This window comes from Ambystoma mexicanum, chromosome 8, assembly GCF_040938575.1.
Source record: "Ambystoma mexicanum isolate Mex_15411 chromosome 8, UKY_AmexF1_1, whole genome shotgun sequence".
Classification (NCBI taxonomy): domain Eukaryota; kingdom Metazoa; phylum Chordata; class Amphibia; order Caudata; family Ambystomatidae; genus Ambystoma; species Ambystoma mexicanum.
In genome coordinates, this window is record NC_090929.1 from 462,947,445 (window position 1) to 462,968,824 (window position 21,380).

Sequence of the window (21,380 nt, forward strand, 5' to 3'; positions counted from 1 at the left end):
AGACAAAGTGACGGTTGTCAGAATGGAATACCTGAAGAAGCCAAGAATATAATAAAGGAAGGCGAATGGTGACGTCATAAGAAATCGGACTGACGCACATATAGAAGATATAATGACCTGGCAATACTGACAAAGAGACGAAATTCCATGGATAAGGGACATCTTGAGCCTAAGGTGAAGAAGTTGATGTCAAGATGCAGAAACATATGCCATATGCACGATGAAGATATTCGGTTTGTTTAAACGTGTACAGATGCAAGAAACCACAAGAAGCAAAGAAATCGTTAAGCTTGCTTATGCTTAGTAGTAAATAGATTGCGGCAAGTGCCAACATATACATATATATACCTCAAAAGCACTTTATACATGAGTGTAAATCCACTACGCACATGAGCAGAATTGAACAAAGGTCACTAAAGGTCTCGAGAGGGGAATGTTGCAGCAAACAAATCGAGAATTAAAACGGAATGAAATCCAGCTGAATGTAACCATGCCAAGAAGCCAAGGTTGCATCTGGTTGGAAAAGGCCAACAGCAGATACAATTAAAGAAAAAAGGACAGAGTATCCTGCTCAGAAAGGTCAAGATAAGCCACAGATGGCAGAAGACTGGCAGAATTAAATGAAATACACGAAAATACATGAAGAAGAGGTTGATTTCACAGTGTCCTAGCCACGTGACAAGGCAGGCAGGAAAGATGAGACTTTCACACCTACGCATGGATCCCTGCCATACCCATACTCCTTAAAAAATCTCAGCCCAAGAAGCAGACTCGGGCCAAACTACAAAGTAGTAATTGACACATGACCACTGAGGAGATGATTGATTGTAAGATAATCGGAGGGAAGCTGGGGTGCAGACGAACTCCCTGCACCTGGCTGGTCTTTCTGCATGCTGCTAGATGTAAATGGGTTTGATGCCAACCCAATCATAGTGGACCGTGTAATCTACGGTCCTATAGTGAGTAGAGCCAATGAGACATCGTGCTTTAGTGACATTCATAGTGGCCATTTTGAAAGAAGGGCTTAGTTGTCCCACCTGACATTGATTGTCCAATCCCCTCTCCACGTTACCACATACAGATATAGTACCTATGCTAAAGTTACCTTCCTATAACCAATCATGTTTCATGTTAGGTTTTTAAGATTGCACGTCAGTGATGACAAGTTTTTGCTATAAATAATGTGTTTTTTCTGAAATTAAGTTGGAGTTGGAAGAGAGAGAGAAGATCGAGCGGTGCTGATGTTCATTGTACTCCCCGTTTTATGTACTTGTCATTAAACAAACTCCCTTTGCCAAACTATTGAGTTGTCATAGTTATTTGATGCATGAGTATGAATCTGCATCCCCATCTATCTCTAGGGTACTGCTACTCATCTTAAAGGGCTGTTTGGAGACCCCCAGTCAGAGGGCTGGCTGGAGACCATCCAGTTCAATACTATATACCAGTAAACATGAGTTTGCAATAAAGCAATTCGCTGGGACCATTGCAGGAAACTGGCTGCGGCTTCACACAAAGGCACGACAGACCTTGGCATGTAGAGGAGGAGGAGCAGCAGGACAGGCACAGAAGGGCATCATTACTCTCTGTAATGGGGAGGGTGCGGAAGGGCAAGAAGTGACACAGAAAGAGGAGAGAAGAATGGGCAGCCAAGCAGAAAGGTTTGGAGGGTAAATGGTGGCCTGGATAGATTTCAAGCAAGTTGGAGCTAAGTGGCATGGGCTCAGTCTACGGATAGATGAGAAATTCCGGACTAGACTGGCTTGTATAGCTCAAAGATTGCCTAATCAGGGTTTGCCATGAATGTCGCAAGGGTCATAATGATTGTTTAACACTCCTCTCTCACAGGTGGGAGTAGTGCACCTTTCCCAGTCGCACCCAGGGATGAGCGTCATTGGAGAGCCTACTGCCTGCAATGTTCTCCATTTGGGAGAGCTTCTGCCACTCTTCACCAATCATGTGGCTGTCTTCACCAGTGCTTACATGAATCCCTCCTAGCAGGGACACTTGTTATGATTCCCAGCCTCCTGATAAAAACTGAATCCTTTACTTTGCAAAATAATTGAAAATGATCAACAAAATAATATTTTCTGGTTGTTGTTTTTTATCGCTTAGTCCTAGTCTTACATTTTACACCTTCCTGGACACCTTGATCCCCTTTCCTTAATAAATATTGCCCTGGGTTAACTTGACAGCGCCGGTAGTTTCACTCACCTTTGTTCGCTATGGAACCTGGCTGTTCAGTGCATTGGTAGTTAGTGGAGAGAATGTCTCCTGGGCTCTGCCCCTTTTATTCCACCCCTGCTAGTATTAGACAAATGGCAATGCAGGGCATTGCTATAAGTGGCACATTGTCCCTAACTGCTTGGACTGACATCCATCTTAAATGATGTTCTTTTCTGTAGGCAGGGGAACCAAAGCATAGTGTTCACTCCACAAATGACTGGACTGAAGTCATTGTTTTTCATGGGATATAAAATCGAGGGGGGGCTCTGGAAAGGGGGCATGGCCAAATTGTGATGGGCATCGCATAAAGGAGGGGCGAATGGCATTGACAATGGCCACCTACCCACCCCAAAGAAACAATATATCATGGGGCCCTGCAAACATGTATTTTGGGTCAATCCACATTGTTTCAGGGGGTCTTGTCTCACAATGTAAATAAAGCTCCCTCTGCTTCAGTTAATAAGTTGCTGTCTGTAAGTAAATCAGTTACTCACTCAGCATATAATTGTGATGGATTGCCATTTGGCAAGGATGTAGAAGCCACTGCTTTTTACATTGTGTATTAATTTAATAAAATGATGCAGGTAATTACATCTCAGAAAGTATAATCTGCTGATCAGATCCCACTTTCATAAGGTCAGTGCCAAAAGCAGAGTGTACACATGTTCACAGCTGCATCAGTAGCCCGAATGCAACACCTGCCCCACAGTGGCACAAAGCAGGTTCGGGTCACACGTGCCCTCTTGACAGCTGAAGTGACAGCCAAAGGCACTGCAGCACAGGGTGGCCTTAGTGATATGCGTCCCTGTTACAAAATATCATGATTATGAGTAGCCCATGCTGGTGACAGGGTAAATTCTAAACGTAAGCCATACCTTAGATAGGGCATGCTGCATGCCACTACTCATAATCATTGCAGCCACATCCAATTTGATATCATACATGTGGCAGCTCCTGGGTACCAGCTCAGCTGTGGAAGGTGATGTTTATTCGGTATCAGGTAATGTTATCCCCACCAATAATATCTCCATATATATGGTCGTGGGGTAAGGCCAAAGGCGATGCCATATTATTAGTGGGGATAATTTAGGGGGTTATTGGGACTGGGGGTTGCAGGGATGTCCCCCGCAGGTTCCATGGCTTAATATTGCTGCAAAAATATGGCAATATTCTTGCATGGCAATATTTTTGCAGGGCTATTAACACATGGAACTGTTTATTCTGGCCAGACAGGCTTGTGCTGTGAAATGACAGGGCAGGAACCGGAATGCCCATGCCTCTTCTTTGATCTCTTTGTGAGGGTAGGTAATGCCCTCCTTCAGAAACAGCTGCTCAACAGAAAGCTATCCTGGGCCCAGGAATCAAAGGAGCACACCCATTCAAATGGGGTAGCCTCACACCAGGGTGATGCATATGTGGGGTGCATTCAAAGGCCCCAAACAGAAGTCCCTTTCACATGAAAAGAAGGATTTTCAACACTGACACAAAAACGGCTTTGCATCTGTGGCTGCAAGGGAAAACTAAAGATCCCTTTCACATGAGAAGCAGGATTTTCAACACTGACACAAAAACAGCTTTGCTTGTGGCTGCAAGTGAAAACTGAAGGTCCTTTCACCTGAAAAGCAGGATTTTTAAACACTGACCACAAAAACAGCCTTGCAGTTTCAATGTGACAATGTACTACCGCTAACAGAAAATGTCAAGGAAAAAGACATGGTGCATGTTGGCAAAAAGTAATGTGTGTTATGTTTCACATACAAAATAACAGTGACATTTGAAAAGCCATTTTGTTTTCCATGAAAAAATGTCTGTTGGCCCAAGGCAAACCCTTTGGGCTTGTTGTTGGGCAAACTTCACAAGGAAATCCCCCCACTGCAGGTCTGGATGGTCGCCCATCAAATTACAACTGCAATAAAGTGTGCTCTGGAAGGTGTGGAAAACCCAGTTTTCCCCAGAATTTCTGGCTTTGAAGGCAGTGATAGCAGGACAGTTCCCCTTGGCTGGAGCATGACTAAAAGGTGTAAAGACTGGGGGCTACGACTTCAAAGAGCAAACTACCAAATTCAAAGAAAATCATAAAATAAACTCGGTCACAGGCTGGCCCAGGGAGACAGATGGCTGGAGGAAGCAGATCTCCATTTGCTGGACATACAGATTTACAATTAATTTAAAAGGACTATTATAACTTAGGCCTTTTTCCCAGCAATCATAAGGCAGATTTCTTCATTTATGTACCATTTTTAATGTATTTTACAGGCGATTTTGGAGATATAAAATTCATGCACCTATGAGTGAGCAAACTTTAATTGCCAGTTAAACTAGGTTTCTGGCTGATCTGAAAATGTTACAAATGTGAGAGTTGGTGAACTGGTAGAGGATGAAATCAGGAATATGGGTAATACATTTCATATTCATAACTGTTATGCTTTTTGTGAAAAGGGGAGAAAAGTGCCACACGGCCGTGCAAAATAGTGCGGACCTGGCTGTCGTCTTATTTAATTCCCCATGATTAGCTGAATCAGAAAATATCTATAGTATGGCACTTATTAGTAAAATTATGAACTGTTGCCACATAACTCGTTTTTGCCAAAGATTTGACATGAGAACAAATGGGGTTTGTAAATTAAGCTGGCATATGTCTTCTCCAGACTCTTAAACCAATCCATAGAGAGGGGCTGCAGTGGGCAGGAGAAGGAAGGGTAACTGTCCAATCCTATTTGCGTGACCACTTGCAGGGTACTCCCCCAAGACTGTAAAATTGGTGGTGTCATTGTGGCTATATAAGGGGGAATTTACTAGGAGGAAGGGACAGAGCTTCTGAAATTTACCATCAAAAGAGTGCTAATGCAACTTGACATCTGACAGTTGCAAGGGAACACCATAGGAGATTGTTGAGAGCGCATCGGGGTGGAGCTGTCTATTTCTAAGAAGGCCTAAGAGCTGACTGGTCCCATTGTGGAGAGCGGGAGGCCATCCTTGAGAGTGGAATGAACAGATTGCTGCCATATTGTCACACCGCTTCCTACTAAGTCAAGGACACGCCCCTCCGCGTCTACCTCTATCCGCGCTCCCCGGCACACACGCTCAGATTCATGTACTTCGTTTCCCACTCATGTTTCACACAACAGGGCACGGCATGGCATGTTTGGCGGAGCTGGCGTTTATCGCCCTTCACGGCTGTGGCAAACCAAGTGGAGACTCCTTCACTCCAGGAACTCACATCCTTCGCGGAGACCGGCGCTGCCCGGCGCGTCACGGATCACGTGACTCTTAGTTGCCTAGCAACGCTACAACGCTTTCGGTTCACTTCTCACGTGATACTGTCACGTGCGTCCCTTCCAGGGATAAAAGGAGTTCGAAAACCGAAGGCGTTGCTTCACAGCTGTTTCAACTAGGATCACGTGACGCTCTCTCTTCGTTCAAGGACCTGTTCTATTCTGACCTACGCTTGCTCCACGGATCGTCTTTGCTTAACTCTTCACTGACTCTGGAACTTTGGATTGCCTATTGCCGACTTACGCTTGCTCCACGGATCGTTTTTGCTTAACCCTTCACTGACTCTGGAACTTGGATTGCCTATTGCCGACTTACGCTTGTTACACGGATTGTCCTTGCTTAACCCTTCATTGGCTCTGTTTTCTGACCTCAGACTGCCTGGAGTTCTCTACGGATCACGTGTTTCATTAGGACCTCGGTCCTACAATAGGTGGTTACCTGCTCTACCTTACAGCCTTGTCCAGCCACAGTCTGGAGGTTCACGCCTCTTTCAGCCTTGGGAAAGACACAAGTCCTCACAGGTATTCCAGTGTTTTGGTATTTGCATTTGGGAAGATTGTGTCCTGCTTTCCTACTTACATAACCATTGTACCTTGCCTTACAGCGCTCAAGGGGTTCTTCTGGCTGTCCCGCGTCCTGGCTTGGGGACTTCCACCTGTGGCCTTAATAATCACGCTGACAGTATTTCTGGTGTTGTCAGGGTGTTTCTTGGGGACAGAGGGGTTGTTCATACTCTACAAGACCAACGAACTTCGTAACACCTATCTTTCCAGAGGGTCCTGGTGGCTATTCTGAACTTAAAACAGAGGCTTTCTATGTAAGTAGAACTGAGTCCTGGGAAACCAAAAGGTGGGGAGTCTGCTTGCCTTAAATCCTTTTTCCCTTTATAATGGTGGGAGGGGTCAAAACATGTAGATCCTTAGCCTACTTAACTAAAAAGATTAATTTGATTAATTCCCCATTTTGTGGAACACTATGGGGTGATTGTTGTCAAAATTCAAAATTAACAAAGCTCACTTCCCAGAGTGTGCTGAAAAACTATGGCCTATAATTTAATTGGGTAATCCTTCGTCCCGTTGACCATGACTTCTTTAAGAAAGAGGGGTGTCTTTGTTCTTAAATCAGTCCAATCTTTTTGTCCAACGTCCCCCTAAAACAGCCCTTTCAGTGGAGGGGGTCGAAATCCAAAATTCCCCAAATCATTCAAGTTTTTCTGTCTGACTTCCCCAACTCAGACCAAAATATGGGGGGTCTGAAAAGCAAACCAGCCAAATCACCCTGTGTTTATTTTAAACCAAAAGTGTGGGTGAAATCATAATTGCCATATGCATTTGTACCAATCTTGAAATCCTACTACTAGCCTTTTAAGTCTGCAGGTAAATCAAAATTGCACAGCACTACATTTATAATTGTTCTGGTTATTGATCAGTTTAATTATTTCTTGAAGTGAAGAATTGTGATTTGGGTTCTTTTCAACTTACTTTTGGGAGTTATTCATGTTGGGAAAAGGTTATTATGGTGTGCCACAGATAAAGTGGTGTTTGACATTTTTGTGTGATTTTTATTACTTTTAATTTAAATAAATACAAATATATTTCCTGTACACCGGCCTGGTTTTTGGCTCATTGGTAGCTCAGGGGAAGTGATCCAAGGGGCATGATATGCATGTGAATTAGGGCTGAATAAAATCACCTGTTAAACAGTTTGTTGTGTGTCACCTTGAGTGGAGAGGGAAGGAACTCCCTGTGTTGAAAGTGGCTTCTCAATAAACCATTTCAAATTGGGGGTTTGTGGCTGGGATTTAGCTAGATATTTCCGAATCATGACAAAATGCATTGGGACAGACTGTTCATTTTGATGCAATTGCATTAAGTTGGAGGGAAAGTCATCTTTGCCTTGTTAAAGTGCCACGAGAACTTGACCTCTGAGTTCCAGGAAGGTATGTAGGTGAAAGATTGTGTAAGGATTGATTTGTGTGAGGAAATCAAGCAGGAACAGGGTAATGTTGACCCTGCATAAAGAATGTTTTACTAAGGTGCAAAAAGCCAATGTCAAAATTACTACTGCACAAATTGGTGAAGCCAGGGAGCATCACCTAGCTAAATTATTTTTTAAAGGAGAATGTGTTGAGGATGATGCTGGAAACTGGCAGACCAGAATTGTGCAGGAGGTTACCTCAGTAAGCAAGCAATGATATTTTGCTTGAAGGTGAAATGTTACACCAGGCGCTTGAGGCATTTCATATGACCACAACTCCTTGTGATGAATAGATACAAATGGCTCATCTAACTGCTCAGTTATATTTTCATTTGCTGTTAGTAGAAGAGGGCTGGCAAAATATTAAGGCTAGTCGGAGCAATCAGACTGGAGACTGTTCACAGGCCCAGAATCTTGTTCAATAACTCAAATGTGAGCTGAAAACACTGCAGCAAGAGAGTGTGGAGCGTGACACACAGTTTTCTGCACTGCAAATTGCACATAAAGCGTATGTGGAAAATTTGAGCACACTGCAACATAAGTGTAATGATCAGACTATTCATAAAAGAGGTTTATTAGATGACATTGTAGCCCTCCAGCAACACATCAAGAATCTAGAAAGGGAAAATAGTCAGTTTATCATTTAAGAAATGGGCCCTCATTACAAGTTAGCCGGTCCGGATATAACGGTGCCGGTAACACCGTACTGGCACCATTTTCCAGACCAGCTAACTACAAGTTCTGTGGCTGTGTGTTGTTACACCCGCCAGGTCTGACCTGGTGGGACTAAAGCCACCAGCCGCAGATGGACGCAGAAACACTGGCACCATTACCACATGGTGCCAGTGTTTCCACTTCCCCATTCCCGTGGAGTCCTATTGGACTCCACGGGAATGGGGATTTACAGAATGCTGGCTCCGGAATTACCAGATCACCCGGGCTTTAATGCCCCGGTAATTCCAGCAAGTCCAGAGCTGGTAAATCCCAAAGGGTCCAGTGGCAGCCTGCCGGTTTTACCGGCATGGCTACCGCCAGACTCATAATGAGGGCCATGGACTCCAAAAGGGAGTATGAAGAAATTCACCAAGGTATAAGTACTCTGGAACAACAGAGGACGCAGCTGATTCAGGAAAAATACCTCTTGAATCAGGATAACAGCATCCTATTACAGAGGATAAATCAGTTGGGAATGGAGGTAGAAAAGGAACAGTCAGGTTCTCAGGAACTGACTAGAATTAGAGAAGAAAGGAATGGGCGTATCAGACAAATAGAAGCTGAACTATCAGAGGCAGCGAATGGTAGGGATGAGTAAGAGAAAGGGATTAGTCTCCTGAAGGAAAAGCAGCTTGAATATGCACGCAGCATACAAGGCACACAGAGGGAGAATGTATCACTTCAGCATGAGGTGCAGCAAACAAAGGATCGGTTGGCAACTCAGAGCAAGGTGCATGAGATTAATCAGGCTTTAGTGTCAGAATTAAAAATCCAGCTCCATGTATACCAACAGGAAATAAGGACAGAGAGAAGCAGGTGTGAGAGTTTCACAAACAAAACTGAGAATTACAAACCGGCTCTGAGGCACCCTGACCAATCAGGACATGGGAAAAGGCCCACTGATCAAGGTGAGATTCTCATCTGATCAGGAGCCTCAGGCCCATCCTACACAACCTCCCAGGTACATATGGGAACTGACCCCATGTATGCCACCAAAAAAGAACAGGGGAACATGAGGCAGTTACACTTATCCAGGCCTAGCCGAACTGATCAAGAAGGCCAGTCCCTGTCTGATATTGATGAGTATTCATCTCTACCACACAGAAAGGAAAGTGGCCGGGCCAGTGTGTCTTGGGAGGTAAGGAATAATACTGTAAGGACTTCAAACCATGAACACTCTTATCATGAGGAAGTCAGGGAGCTAGATTGGCTGAAGATGTGACTACAAAGAGACCACCTTGCCTGCTTCACTGAAGGAGAAAAGCCAGACCCTCAGCCTCGGAAGGACATTTTAAAATTGTCTGTATATTCAGGGAAAGGGGGGAATTCCCCAGACTACCTGGTAGGAGGGATGAGGAAACTGGGTTCTATCTTGCGTCGGAAAGGAAATCCAGGAAGACTCACCCCGAGAGTACACTTTGGTCCAGGAGAGAGATATTCCCACTCTCATTGAGATAGCGAGTGCCAAGAAGACAGTGGCAGATCCGAGTCAGAAGGTGAATTGACTCCGATGCAAAAGATTAAAAAGACAGGGAAACAAAGTAAGGGTTTTGTCAAAGACCCAATCAGACAGATCAATGCCATAAAGAGCTTCCTGACACCATACCACAAAAATGCCAAGTATTCGGTATGGGAGCACCTGGAACTTTATGAGCAACGATGGCATCATTCCAGATCAGGAATGATGTGAATTGTATAGCCTTTGCAAAATGGACTTTCTCACCTGAGTACTCCAGTTTCTTTGCGGGACTGGAGGACCAGGATGATTATAAATGGTATTTCCACCCATCGGAACCCAGAAGAGGCCCATAAGTAAGCAAATAACTTGCAGTGTGGGGAAGATCAGTTGACTAGGGAGTTTGTGCAGGAGTTATGAGCAGGCATTAGCTCAGACTTCCCAGCGGGTGAACACCAGTAGTAGGAAGTTCATAACTACATATTTCCATGTGCTCCCCAAATGCACAATGACTCAGTTGGTCCGTGACTTTCACAAGCATAGGACCCTGGATTCGGTGATTGAAGAGGCCACCAGGATTTATGAGGTCCAGAAGCCTGGGGAGAGCAAAAATACAGCCAAAACCCCAAACCATCCAACAGCCCTGCTGCTGCAAAGGTGGCAGAGGTAGAAAGGACCCAGCAATTGGATCTGGAAATGGGGGGTCTAAAAGTAATCCTCCTTCCAACAAGCAAAATGGAAAGCAGAAGGGCCCCCCCAACCCGGCCCAATCGAATGGTAGTCAGGCAGGGGCCCAGAACAATGATCCCTCTGACCCAGCCACCTATATAAGTCCTAGGTACAAGGGTTCTTAACCAATCCTGGGGTATGTATACACTCCCCCGCCACAAGGGGGGAATGAATCAGGTAAGTACTGCCCCGGGAAACTTCCCTCCAAACTTCCTTCAGGAGAGAAATATCACTCCACTTCCCAATCTGAACGTTTTTGCCAGATATCCCCATAACCAGAATTTCCAAAACAATCCTCCTCTCTCTCCCCGGTTCCAGGACAATAGATCCCTGAACCCGGGAGAAGGGAGATTCAGATTGGAAAATTATTGGGGGTATTTCCATTACCCGAGCTACTCCTGGAGAAGGGACACTTACCCTTTTTGGGAGCAGCAGAGGCATGACTCGAGACCTCCCTACCACCCAGACAAGATCCTACAACTGGAGCGACAAGTCCAGCAACTGACCGATGATCTGGGGCTTATGCTGAGGGCTCAGTCCAACTCTCAACCTAACCCTGCTTCCCAGAATACCCCAACACCCAGGTCAATTGCCCCAGAAATGATGGAAGGAAACATTTGACTAACCACAGATGCCTGAGGAGGGGGCCCGGGTGGAGGGGAGATGCAAAGCCCTAAAGGAGGCTTCCTTTCTCACCAAAGCAGAACACCTAATAACCTCTCAGCCTATTAGCGTCTCTTTACCCCCGAAATGTTAGAACCCAAAGAACAAAGGGTATGTAGGATAGGCCAAAGAAGAACCCACTTTGTGGAGGAACTCTGGATTATCCTCTTTGAAAGAGACGAATCCCTGGAGGATTCAGGTAAACAGACCTTCTCTTTCAAAAATAGGGGGATCCCTCCCAAAGAAAGATGACTCCCAACAGACCCTGAGTGGGACAGGGTAAATGTGGAGACCGACTCAGAACCAGAGACTATTCAACCCCAAACATGTGAGCCAGATAGAATGGAAACAGAGGGAGTGTCTTTTCTCCAAACAGGTTCTGAGAACTGTCTCCAGGTAAAGGTGGACAGCCAAGGAGCTGGGGAAAAGGGCATAGTGAGTTGCAAAGTTTTCTCTACAGATTCCTGATCTCTGACACAGAAAACTGCCCAAGATCACAGAGTGTCAGAGTTCAAGATTACGAAAATGGCCATGGGCTGTCAAATAACTCACACGTTCTTAGCACCTTGCAGGAGAAAGAAGGCCGACTTTATGCACCGGTCAAGTTGCAGAGTCAGAGTGAATTATCATCTCTGATGGATACTGTATTCCAAGCCACCCTCCTGTCAAAAAGGGCCTTTGGCCAACTAAACTCAGGACGGAAGAGGACCACCAAATTCGACTCACATCACTTCCCGGACAACTCCAAAATTTCAAAGGGAATGATATTTTCGTTGAAGGGCCTGCAGATCTGGACATAAAAATTGGAAGGCGCCGGTTGAAAAATCCAGTGGTTGTTGTGACTCCAGAGGGCACACCTTGTGTACTGGGGAACGATCTCCCGAGGAGGTTATCATCTCTGATCCACTGTGTAAACAAGGTCCTCTTCTAGCAGCCCTATAAAATTTAAAATAAGTACCAATGATCTAAGGCTGAATGGTACCAGTCAAGTAATTGATCAACGCTCTGAGAATGTAGAGTTCCATTTCCAGAATAACCAAGCCACAGACATCACAGTCATCTCTGTAGGAGAACAAAGTGGTGATGGCAGCCCTTCTCTATTCTTGAAAATCAACCTTCCTCCAAGTTCTAAGTGGCAATCCGCACTGGAAAGGAACACTCCAAAATATGACACCAGTCCAAAATCAGAAGAAACATTGACTCCCGTAAAACCAGACAAGGAAGAACCTGCTCAAAGTCTGACGGACATTCAAAAAAAGGGCAAACAGTTGTTTTTCCCCCTTACGTTAAATGAGGGGGAAAAGCCGGTGCTCACCAGAGCATGCATGAATAATGGAAGGAGCATCTTCAGCGAAGAATTGTTCAGGAAACTCCCAAAAGTTCAGACCATTTCCACATTTAGATTGATTGACAAATGGGAAGTAGGTCTGGAAACCCCATATTCAAAACATCTCCTGCTTTGCAAGTGTATGCTAAAAAGGTCAATTAACAACAAAAGCATGGAACACAATTGTTGGATCGTGAGGAATGTCCCTTCCACCTTTCATCCAGAAAGTGACATTCTCAACCAGATTCGCAATCAATTTAGACCTAATTAATCATAAGCCTTGTCCCGACTGGGGGGGATCACCATGGACTTTGACAACACTGAAAATGCATTCTGGTCAGCCCAACTGCTGCCTTATGCCATTGAAGTTCAAGTGCGAGAAGAGCTTACCATCCCAGGGCAGGGGCAACAGTTTACTCTCCCACTCAAAATTAAGAGAGGACAGAACTTCAGACATCAGGACGCCTATATAAATCTAAATTCCCATCTCCAACAACAAGGTTTGTATTTAAATCTGACACCTCTAGTAGACCTAGAACATGACACCATTTGAATATTGGTGGATAAGAGCGACCCTCGAAGTATCACCTTGGAAGCAGACTCCTTTATTGGAATGGCGGTGGATGCCCAACAATATTCTATAGATGTAGGTATTGAAATCATAGGACCAATCTCAAATGACTGTTTCGACATCAGCAATGGTATTCCTCCAGAAAATATTTTTACTAGGCATGGGGTGTACTCTTCCTGCCCTACTGTGTGGGAGAGGTGACCTGTGACATTAGAAGGGAGGAGGTAGTGTTCAGAGTCAAGGACCACTACTCGAATCCCCTGTCCAGCGCAACACCATCAAAGGAGATCGTTCCACCCAACTGGAGGATACTGCTGAAATTGCCAAGCTTGAGGTCTTCCCAGGTTTCAAGCAGATGGTTGAGGAAAGGGTCAATCTTGCTGATACCTGTGAGACCGAATAGCAAAGACAAAAACTGGAACAGGTCTTCCTGGAATTCCAAGATATCTTTTCAGTGGATTCATCCGACTATGGACGCACATCCATTCATTCAACCACCATTACCACAGGCCCTGAGATGGCTCCAGTATTTGTGAAACCATACTGGTTGCCTCCCACGTCCATAGAGTCACTCACAGAGAATGGGGATACTCAAACCATACGGCTAATGTAGACTATGTGCAGACCTGAGGGAGTTGAATAAACAGGTCCACATGTCAATATGGCACCTTCCCAACTGGCCCAGATCTAAGGATCAAAGGTGTACACCACCATTGATATGAACAATGGTTACCGGACAGTGCTGGTGAGTAGGGAAGACCAATACAAGCTTTCCTTTACCTTCAGGGGGCAGCATTACAAGTTGACCCGAACCCCCTTTGGATACGTAAACTCCGGCAATGAGTTCAATATCTTCCTACATAAGGCCATGCCCGAATTGGACGAAATGGGAAACCCTCGCCTATGTGGATGATGTTTTGATAAACAGCTGAAATGTGGAGGAACATATAGCAGAAATCCGCTATATTCTAACCCAGTTGCAGAAAGCCAGGCAAAACTGTGCTTTCAACAGGTATAGTGGTGTAAGACCCGAGTGAACCTCTTAGGGCACGAGATCACCCCTGAGGGTCTTAATCCCAAGGCGAAGAAGGTGGGAGCCTTATTGACATTTTTATTTTACTTTATTGTTACAGTTGATAAATCAACTTTTCAATATATTTAGATTTATATAGAATACTAAATTCAAAATCAAACTAACAATAGAAACATATAGAATCAAAAACAAAAGAAACATGATACAAAGTTTCACAAAGCCACATGGTGATATATACATATTCAACAATGTTTAAAATATCTAAAAAACTTAACATGAAATCACTAAACAAAATTTCAAACGATTTCAAAAGATAAGATGAAGAGCATAATTTTTCCCTTATAATTGACAATAAACAATGTATATGAGAATGTCTCTTTGAGATGATCATTATTCGCAAGATGGCATTCAATAATTAATTGCTGCATGTCACTCAGATTGTACCTTATTAAGACTTCAAGTTCACCACGATTTTGTTATACTTTCAAATATCATCTCCAAGTTTGAGTGACAACAGAAAGTTTACAACAGCAATTTTCACTTTATTCATATTGGTGTTATATACATTATACCAAAAGTTTGCAACCGTCAAGAGTCTATAGGCTTCAAAATGGCGCTTAAAATGATTGATTCTGCTTTCTAAAAGTGCAGGGCAGGCTGATATTAAGTGTGGCAATGTTTCAGGAATCTCAGAGTTTTTACAATAGTGACAGGTGTTCTGACAAATGCGGATCAATTTCAATTTGGCAAGCACATCTTTTGTGTGCCATACGTTAAATCTAAACCTAATGAATAGGTCTCCATATTTGGAATCGGGAAATCTTTATATGTTGGATTCCTGAGTTCTCGGTTTATTACACTGCTGAATATTTTTGCATGTTTGCGTTCAAAGCATTGTGCGCGAGTGTTAATCCAGTCCCAGAGCATCATTTTATCTTTCCCCTTCTCTGGATTTAATATCAGTAATTCGTCAGATACATCTGCCTCAAGTAAAAACTCTTTCACCTTCCTTTGCCAGATTGTTAGGTGTTTAGGTTTGGTTAACACATGCAGAATGGTGTTAGCTTCATGTCTCATAATAAACTTCTGGTGCAAGCTACATAACTTCCACATGTAAATTGTGTAGAGAGAAGTTAGACCCAACTCATATCTCAATAGACACATCGAGACACTATTCAGTGAGAATTAAGAAGCCTTCATGGATTCACTAATTATAGTCGGAAGTGAATTGAAGACCACACAGAGGTCACTCGACCATTGGTCCATTTATTAAAGGCCGGAGTGAAGTGGGACTGGGGTCCTGAACAATCCAAAGCAATTAAACAACTGAAAATACGCCGTTCCCAGGCTCCTTGTTTTGCTTAACCCATAAATAACAAGGTGTTCTTCTTGGAGACAGGATTCTCAAATAATTGGCTAAGAGCGGTGTTGTGTCAAAAGCATGACAAGGTCAAAAAAGTCATCTCGTACGAGAGCAAGACTTTGTCCTCTGGGGAGGAAAAATTCAATGACTGCGAGAAGGCATTCTATGCAACGGAGAGGGTGCAAACAAATTACTGTCCATTCATACAGGGGGAGCACATCATTGTCAAGACACCTCAGCAACCATTGCAATATTTCCAAAGTGACAGAATCTTGGGAGGGAATGTAGTAATTCCAAAATTACTGCCTGGATTCTGTCCATGCAAGGCTTTCCTTTGGAGGTCAGATATGGCCAAAACAAGAAGAGTCCCCTAGCGCAAGGGTTGGTGGACTTACATGATTGTGCGCAAGAAATCTGTCTCGAGGATGAAAGTCTAATGACCAACAACAACATGGAGGCGTACTTAACTTCCCCACACAAGGTTTAAGAGGAATACACGTGTCAGGGGATACCCACCATTTATGTGGATGGGTGCTCCTACCATGTTGATACAATGGGGAAAAATAACTGGTTACTGGCATTGGGAATTCCTGGGTGAATGATATCCCGGAACCCTGTGCTGGTTATAGAATAAGACCCCAAAGTAGTCAGGTTGCAGAGTTGATGGCTGTTTATTAAGCCATCCTCACTGATGTTCACCATCAACCCAATGAACTCGTCATAATTACTGACTCTGATTATGTCAGGAATGGGTTTGTAGAGCACCTGAATAACTGGAAGAATCGAGGCATGCTTTGTGCCAACAACAAACCCTAAAGCATGCCAAGCTGATCCTGTCAATCGACAATCTGGGGACCTCCAATGAGATGACATCTATTGGATGAAAATAAGGGGTCATTCCAAAATAGAGGGGCCAGATAAGTCTGGGAATGACCTGGCTGACCAGCTGGCTAGAACGAGAGCTCTGCAGGGGTATTTCATAGAAACAGAATCCCTTTTGGGTGAAACCCAAGTTGCCACTGTCACCAGATCACAAACTCGTGCTAACAGTGAACTCTCGACAGCCCAGTGGAGTAAAGATATCCCATATGCAGATTGGATCACTGCACAGAAAGAAGACCCAATCATTGGGAATTTTTATTGGCACATTGAAGATCCTGTAAGATTTTCCCTAACAGAGTCAGATTATACTGGTAAAGAGGATCTCTGGCTGTTGATGAAGTTTTCCAAGATGTTCTGTATTGAAGAAGGTTTGTTGGTAAGGATATCCCTATCTGCCTGTGACCAGTGTGTGGTACCTACCTCATTCTGAAGCCTGACGTTGAATCATGCCCATAACGCAGCCACTGCTGGTCATAGGGGGTTTCACATGACATTAGAAATCTTACAAGATGTTGCAAGATGTTGCATACTGGCCACACATGGGCCAGGACCTCAACACTTACCTCGACTGCTTTGTGTGTGTGCTCAATTTCAAACCAGTTCACTCACACACAGAGCTCCACTACAAAAAAGGGGAATGACACTGCCTTGGTCAGATTTGCAAGTCTATTTCATCGGGCCAGTAATTCGCTCCTCTAGAGGAAACAAGTACATGTTGATGGCAACATGCTTGTTCACAAAGTGGGTAGAATGTCTTCCAGCCACGAATTGTAAGGTGGAGACAGCTGCTGCATTAATGATCAACCAAATCTTCTCTCGTTTTGGCCTCCCGCAAAGGATTGAGGAAGCCATTTTACCAGTTAGGTTATGGCGAAGATGCGGGAGATTCATGGGGTAAAAAGAAAACTCCACATTTCCTACAGCCAGGCCTAAAGCGGGCGGTAGAGAGATACAATAAAACAATTGTGAGTAGCTTAAAGAAGTTTGTGGCAGACGCTGGACCCAGTTGGGACATCAAATTACTGCTTGTCCTGATGGATATTAGGTCTATACCATCATCTGCAACAAATATGTCTCCATTTGGGTTAATGACTGGATGAAAAAGGGCGTTACCACAGCAGGGCTCTATAGAACTCAAGAGCAGGCTCTGATAAATGTGTCCACTACTCATGAGTACATTGAAAATGTAAGGAAGCACCTCCAGCATGCTTTTGCTTATGCTCAGTGCACTTTAGAAAGGTCGGCTGAAGGAATGAACACCTATTATGATCTAAAGACCACTAAAAAAGAATATGAGGTACGGGATAAGGTTTACTTGTACAATTTTCAAAGAAAACAAGCCAAGGAGTGAAAATTCCACCCCATTTTGCATGGTGCCTTTGTAGATAAAATATCACCTATTGCCTACAAGATCTGCATCCCAAAAGGATAACAGACAGAAGAAAAATGGGTCCACATAAATCAGTTGAAAAGCTGTCACCCCAGACATGCTTTACGACTGATTGAGGATCCAAATGAAAGTCAAACAGAGGAACCATCTGAAGAATGAAAAGGAAGGATGAAAGAAGTTGGACGGAAACTAAGACGAATATATATATAACAGGGAATAATTTACTTGGTGCCCACTGCGAAATAAAAGAAAATAAATAAAATATGTTTTGTGAAATGGTGAAAATGTTTGTTTCTACCTGTATCCTGTTGTTGTTGTCCATTTTATGTAAATCTTCTGGGGAAATGTGTGTAAAGAGTACTAAACCTCTTTTTCTTTCTATTATTTGAGAACTAGCCTCCTTAAATTCCAGCCTGCAATTGAGAGGGGAGTTGGGTGAGAACACCAGGGACCCTGGAAAAGAAGGAAGAAAGAGGGTGCTGTACCACACCCTCCAATGCACAGAGGGAAGGGGAGGCTGGAGTGCCCACTGCCTAATGATGGAAGAAAAAGGGTGCCATGCCACACCCTCCAGCCCAAAGATGGACGGGGCGGCTGGAGTGCCCACTCCCTAATGAAGGAAATTGTGCCTGATGAAACCCCACTCTGCCTTGCTCTTCCCCACCAAAAAGTCATGGAAGAACAGGGGGGTATATGATGTGCAATCAAAGGCCCCAAACAGAGGTCCCTTTACATGCAAAGGAAGATTTGCAAGACTCACACAAAAACGGCTTTCCATCTGTGGCTACAAGGGAAAACTAAAGGTCCCTTTCACACGAGAAGCAGGATTTTCAACACAGTCTCAAAAATGGCTTTGCTTGTGGCTGCAAGTGAAAACTGAAGGTCCTTTCCACCTGAAAAGCAGGATTTTTAAACACTGACACCAAAAACGGCTTTGGAGTTTAAATGTGACAATGTACCACCGCTACCAGAAAATGTCAGGGAAAAAGACACGATGCGTGTTGACAAAAAGTAATGCATATTATGTTTCACATATAAAATACCAGTGACATTTGAAAAGCCACTTTGTTTTCCATGAAAAAACATCTATCGGTCCAAGGCAAACCCTTTTGGCTTGTGAATGGACATACTTCACAAGGAAATCCCCCCCAATGCAGGTCTGAATGTTACTTCCACCATCTAATTACAACTGTAATAAAGTGTGCTCTGGAAGCTGTGGAAAACCCAGTGTTCCCCATACTTGCTGGTTCTGAAGAGTGATTGCAGGACAGTTCCCCTTGGCTGAAGCATGACTAAGATGTAAATACGGGGGGCAACAACATCAAAGAGAAAACGACCAACTTCAAAGAGACTCATAAAAAACCTCTGGCCACAGGGAGACAGATGGCTGGAAGAAGCAAATCGACATTTGCTGGACATACAGATTTACAATTAATTTATAAGGACTATCATAACTTAGGCCTTTTTCCCAGCCACCATAAGGTGGATTTTCTTCATTTATATACCATTTGTTAGGTAACTGGAGATATAAAATGCATGCACCTCTGAGTTAGGGAACTTTAATTGCCAGTTAAACTAGGTTTCTGGCTGATCTGAAAATGTTCCAAATGTGAGAATTGGTGAACTGGTGGAGGATACAATTATGAATATTATCAATAGCACACCGTATAAGGGAAGAGGGATCGACACTCTCCCCCGAACCACAGAAGCCAAATGAATTCGACCCTCCCACCGTGGTTGGCACAGGCGCCTGATAGATATTAAACAGGTCACCACGTGGTAGCCAGTGGGGGGAAGAGGAGTTAGGGAGAGTTTGTGGATAGGGTAGGGGAAATTAGGAACACCGGATAGAGGTTAAGGGAACACCTAGGTTGGATAGGGAAGGGGAAGCACAAGGGAAAAAACCCTAACCTATCTAAACATATACATAACTTTTTCCTAAAACATAATTACTAAGAAACTAGTAGTCCTGACCCAAACATACACCATATACCTGCACCCTGCCTGTACCTGATTGAGCACACCTTAATACGTGTACCAGACCATTACAACACACAGAATGAACATACTTTGCAGAAAGCGTGATGAAAGAAACACATGGGAATCTTCCCAAAATGATAGACAAAACGCGTGGCCCCTTAGGCAAGCATAAGCAACATGTACAGAACAAACAGAACAGTCAATAACCCTTACTATTTTGCAGCACTAGTTGCCGTTGAATTGTTTCACACGTGTTTTTGTGCTCCTATACTCTCTTGGGCTGCAGATTGCTTAGCTCCGCGTGTGAGCACTGAATGATTAACTTTTAGCAATATGCCCGCTTCATGTTGCCAGCAAGGTTCTTAGTAATCACAGCAGACAATAGAACAGAGCCGGGTCCTCGGACCGTTAACATAACAATCCCGGGAGCACAAATCCCCTTGAATCCCTCCTGTACTTATCTGAAGTCCGGGAAGCTCCGTGGGTCTTCCCGGATGAAGATTGCACTGCGTTAAGGCAGCCCGGCAGCGTCCTCACCCCTCCGAGTGGCAATCAATCAGTGAAGACAGCAAACCAGCATGCCGGGAAGCACTCAGACCTCTCCTTCCTGCTCCAACACCAACCGCTCCATAGTAACAATAAGCCATACCTGCCTCGCGCCGTTGCCTGCTAATAAGATCTCCTTAATCAGAGTCAGCTGGCAATGGGCGCGTGGCTAGGAACTACATGATTTCCAAGTGCTGCTGGGTAATGTAGTCTTTAGTCTTTCCCCAGCTCCTTGTCCTTAATACGCAAATTTGAGCACTCCACGCTTGCTCCAGCCCTTATTCCTGACAAACATGGGTAATAAATTACATATTAATAACTGTTATGCTTTTTGTGAAAAGGGCAGAAAAATGCCACACAGCCGTTCAAAATGGTGCAGACCTGGCCGTCGTCTTATTTAATTCCCCATGATTAGCTGAATCAGAAAATATATATATTATGGCAGTTGTTAGTAAAATTATGAAAATGTTGCCACATAACTAGTTTTTGGCAAACATTTGACATCGGAACAAATGAGGCTTGTAAATTAGGCTGCCATATGTCTGCTCCAGACTCTTAAACCAATCTGTAGAGAGGGGCTGGAGTGGGCAGGAGAGAGAATGGTAACTGTCCAATCCTATACGCGTGACCTCTTGCAGGGTACTCTCCTAATATTGTAAAATTGGTGGTGTTATCGCTGCAATATGAGGGGAATGGACTAGGAGGAAGGGATAGAGCTTCTGAAATTTGCCATCAAAAGATTGCTGCTGCAACTTACCCTCTGACAGCTGCAAGGGAACACCAGATGAGATTGCTGAGAGCGCATCTGGGTGGAGCTGTCTTTCAAGAACAGGAACTGGACCCCTAAAGCAGGCTTGCTTTAGTCCAATCACAAGTGGGCTTCTGCCTTTAAAAGTAGTGGTCTCACACCATTTCTTTGAATCATCTTTTGGACTTCAGCCTTTCAAGAACATTTAATGGGACCTTTGTTGGGAGAATTGATCTCTCCAAAGTCCTCCGTCAGTGAGGTGTAGACTGGGTGTCCAAGGCAGAGGTGAGCTCTGTCCCCTTATAATTCCCAAGGGCAATTGGGGATGACCTTATGCTGGGACAAGACTTGCCTCCCTGCCTGCCACAATGGTACTCATGAGCTCACTGTGTTGTAGGACATCTGCAGTTGTAGTCTAGCTTCCCTAGTGTTTAGTAGAATGAGAAGAAAGACACAAACTTTCCATTAGCCCCTGGATTGGGACTCACAGCAACCAGAG